Genomic DNA, 4,899 nt, shown 5'->3' on the forward strand with positions numbered 1-4,899 from the left:
TGATAAATTCTGTTTATAATTCAATGCAAGCTACAGAGACACTGCACAACTGCCTAGAAAGACACAGCTATCTTTGGGATCTAATGCCACCTGCAGCCTCCCAGCCTCCCATTTCACAGTAAAATGACTTCAGATGAGGATCTTTGCAAGAATTTTGTACTCCTACTTTGTCTGTCAATATTTACAATAAAGATCAGAAAAATAACTAAACACAAATCTGTATTCAGTTCTTAATGTAGCATCCAATTAATTCCAATTCACCAAATTCACCTTTGGCATTAGCTGAAGAAAGAGATACAGTTTTTTCTTTGATTCATTGAAAGTTTTGGAATAATTTGTAGCTGAAGTATCAGGCTAAATTCTTAAGTGTTACATTAGTGAGGATAATAAAAGTAGTACAGATCAAGATGAAAGACATTTATTCAATATTCAGTATTGAATATTCAATATCAAATTAATCTATCTCTATCCAATTAATCCTTTCAAATCCAGCAGCAGCCTTTTCTGCAGCACATACCCACAGAATCACAGATGAAGGTGCTGATATTGATTGCAACAAAACACCTTGAGCTTGAGGAAAACCTGTACAATATTGAACACTCGGAATACTTTTTTTCTTCATAACACTTTTTATATAACATTTTATTTCACTGTTCTTTGAAACATTTCCTCCCATTAAAACCATCACAATCAGAAATTTAAAAAAAGGTAATACTTCTTCTAACACTCTCATTGATACCTCTGCTGAAAGCGCAGCAGCACCCATCAAATACATTATTAGAAAATATGCACTTAGAAGGAAGAGTCATTTCTACAAAAGAATAGGACAAGAAGGAGGATTGCTGCTGTGTTGGAGAAGAGGCAGCAGTAGTTCCACTGAACTTACACTAGACAGAAAGTAAAATAGTAACTACAAAGCAGAGGCAGTAATGTTAAAAGGAAAGGGGTGAAGGAGTGAAAAGGGGGAACCTCAGTAAGACAGCCTGTGGAGATAACTACCTATGTGGCATTTAAAATTTGCCCTAAGTTTTACTTCATTATAGGTAATACTGATTTCACTGAATTTTTCTGCATAATAAATTGATTTTTGCTGTTTGCTTTCTTCTTCTCACTCACTTCTAGACTGTATTTTATTATTGACATATGTTAGTTTAGGGACTGGAAGAGATTTGCTGAAGTTTTGGCATTGTTACCTAGAATCTACTGCAACTAGTGACCTGCATTATTACTTTTAAACCAAAACATTGTGAAAATTTCTTTAGATGGTGTTTTGCTCATAGGCAAATTCACCAATCCAGAGATTTGAAAGCTGAACCCAAATTCTACAACCTTCTGTTCAGACTGTCTACAAAGGCTGTCTAGTCTTTTACCAAGTCCAAGTGATCCCAACACGTGATGTTTTGCTTTAAGAAAAGTGTGGATGGAGAGTATTGAATAAGTTGAAATCCCATTACACCTTCATGATACTTCTGTCTAAAACGTTTCTAGTAGGGATGTATACAGAGGAGCCACCTGAATAGGCCATTGCTTCACTTCCTACTGATTGCAATTCCTTTTCTGACTGTTTAAAGACCCCCTGCTATTAAAGAGACTAAAACTTCCAGATGGTGAAGGGTCTAGAGCACAAGTCTAAGGAAAAGTGTCTGAGGGAACTTGTGGGTGTTTAGCCTGGAGAAAAGGAGGCTCACGGGAGACCTTATCGTTCACAGTGACTGCCTGAAAGGAGTCCCAGCTAACAAATGATGGGATGAGAGGAAATGGCCTCAAGTTGTGCCAGGAGAGGTTTAGATTGGATATTAGGAAAACTTGCTTCATGCAAAGGCTTGTCAAGCATTGGAACAGGCTACCCAGGGAAGTGGTTGAGTTCTGATCCCTGGAGGTATTTAAAAGATGTGCAAATACGGCCCTTGGGGACGTGGTTTAGTGGTGGGCTTGGGAGTGCTGGGTTAATAGTTGGGCTCCATGATCTTAGAGCTCTTTTCCCACCTAAGTGATTCTATGATTCTGTGATTGTACTTCAGTTCAACCAATAGGCATAAGTACAGGTAGTGTGTACAGTTACAAGCACGTGTGTACTTCCACTGCTACTTCTATTTTCACATGGTTAACATGGGGTTTCCCTGCCACATCTAGCGCATGCTTTTCTTGGGACAGAAGAAGAGCTTTCTTACAATTATCCTGTATTCAACTTCCAAATTGCAGAGATGATGATTGCAGTATAAAAGGCAGCACAAATGCTCTATCAAACCTTTTAAAAAATTAATTTTCTGTTGCTCTGTAATAAACTGCATTAAGACATGAACACAGAGGGAGGTTATAGTTATTAGCAACACCAATGGGAGACCCCCTCCATTCAGAGTTCGTATGGTGATGATATTCATCTTCTCCATTACCAAGAATTAATGTCAATGAATGAAATTTTGATCCCTCATAAGTGGATACTATGATATGGTCTGATTCTCTCTTGAAACTAAAAGTCTCGTAAACATTGTATAACAACTTTTTTTGTTAGTGTTATGATGCTACCATTCTCTGTTTTTATCTAATTGCATTATGGCACGTGGAAGCAATCTTGATTTCTAAATCTTTCAGAGCAAGAAGTTTTGTCTGCCTTCATCATCAGATCACATTATCACATTTGGATCTACCAGGTTGTATTTATCCATCTGACTCAATGTACAGGACTCTTGAGAAGAATAAGCTCTTCTGATGCTGCCTACTGACAGCATCACAAGGGAAAAATAAAATAGATATTTACAGAAAGAGACTGTGACAGTAAATTGATGTGCAGAAACAATGTGATGCATCATTTACATGTGACCAGTGTATGCCTGGAGCCTGCCTGTTCCCTGTTCTTTTGTCTTGTCTTCTCTGGAACATCAGATACATGAAAATATCACAGTGAAGGAATACAAAAAAAAGCAATTAAGTTTGAACAGCCTATATAATCTCCACACTATTGAGTAAACCAAGCAAACATTTAATATAAGAGGTTTGAATATGTACATTTGCAGAATTGGTAAGAAGTGGGAGAGAATTTAGATGATCCTGAACTAAACTGCATCTTATTCACAAATATCTTGCTTCTTTGAAAAATTCAAAAGAAAATAACTAGTTGTTGGAAATCTATGGGGGAAAAAGGAAAGGAGAAGAATATGATCCTGTGTCAGGTGAAAAGTTCAGCCAAAGTCTAAACATTTTTTCCTTCACGTTATTTGACAAAATGTAGTACATGGAATCACTGGGAATCAAGGGAAAAATTTTAAAAGATCAGGAGAAACCGCAGCTGGTCAAATTAGGAACTGGATACCAATAGAAAGTAAAGTGCTGATCTTATTGCCTGGTTTGGAGATTTCAGTACTGGCAATTCCCAGATGATATATTTTCCAGGCAGTTAACAGTCCTGACACAAAAGGCATCACTTTGATCCTACATGTTGAAGAAAATGTTTGATGCAAAGCAAAAGCTGGAAGAACGTCTTTCAGTTTGTTTGTACAAAAAGGCTTTCAAGAGAACACGATCTTAAAAATATAGTTCTGAGAAAATCAAGTAATGCAGAAGTAGGTCACTTTAAAAAAAATATTGAATGGTCTTTGGAAAATCAGAGCTGAACTGTTATTTCATAAATTTGGCAAAACACTTATATAGAAGACCTTACATAGTAAACTTCTTTCATCAAAAAGACCCCAACACACCAAAACCTGTGAAAAATAAGTAGTAAGGACAGGGACACCCCCTGGAGGACTGTGTCTGCTGGCAACCCACACAGGGGCAGGGACCCACTGGAGGCCACCAAAGTAGTTTTTTTACCACTGCAGTTGGCACATAGTTGATTTCCAGAGTTTTTCCTGATTACCTGAATCCTTATGGTTAATTATCAAGGATTAGTTGTGACTGTTTTGCCCATGACACAATCCAGTATGAGTGCCCTATTTTTTTATTAATTTGGAGATAAGGAAGGGCATGATGTAGATTTCTAAGGTTTCTTCCCATTATTCAAAATGAGAGCCAGATGCCTGTAGCACAGGTAATCCTACTTATGCTGCCTTGACTTTATTAACCATAAATCCAAAAGGTGGGGAGTTTAGCTGCTGAGCTCTCCGTTCCCTTTTTCAGCTGAGTGAACCTGCACAAGCCAGCTCAAAGCCAACTCAGCTGCATATTTCTTCTGCTAGAGCATCTGTAATTACAGTCAGCTACATTCCAGCTTCAAGAGAGACAAACTCACACAAAGAGACTTGGGTTCATGGAGTCTATCTCTGCAGTGGAAAATGTCAACTCAATTTTCCTCTTCCCTTCTAAAGAGACTCCTTCAAGTCAATAGGGAATTGGCTGATGTAATTGCTCAGACATTCTCCATAGTATTTGAAAAGTCATGGCAGTCAGGTGTAGTCCCAGGTGACTGGAAAAAGGGAAACATTGCATCTGTCTTCAAAATGGGTAGAAAGGAGGCTCCTGAGAACCAACATATCAGCCTCATCTCTGTGTCTGGGAACATCATGGAACTCCTAGAAGTTATGTCAAGGCACACATGGGACATGGAAGTGTTTTGGGACAGCTGGGATGCTGTCAACAAGGGCAAATCCTGCCTGACCAACTTTGTGGCCTTCTACGATGGTGTGCCTACATCAGTGTGGATTAGAGAAGGGCCTTGAGTGTCATCTATCTGGACATAGGTGAGACTTTTGACATGATCTCCCACAGTGTCCTTCTCTCTAAATTGGACACATATGGCTTTGATGGGTGAACTATTCAATAGATGAGAAACTGCTTGGACAGCCACATCCAAAGAGTAGGGGTCTAAGGCTCAATGTCCAGATGGACAAATGGTCTCCGTCAGGGGTCTGTTTGCAATCAGTGTGCTATTTAATGTTTTCACCACAAACATGGACAATGGGG

This window comes from Vidua chalybeata, chromosome 3 (assembly GCF_026979565.1).
Source record: "Vidua chalybeata isolate OUT-0048 chromosome 3, bVidCha1 merged haplotype, whole genome shotgun sequence".
In the NCBI taxonomy this organism is placed as follows: Eukaryota; Metazoa; Chordata; class Aves; order Passeriformes; family Viduidae; genus Vidua; species Vidua chalybeata.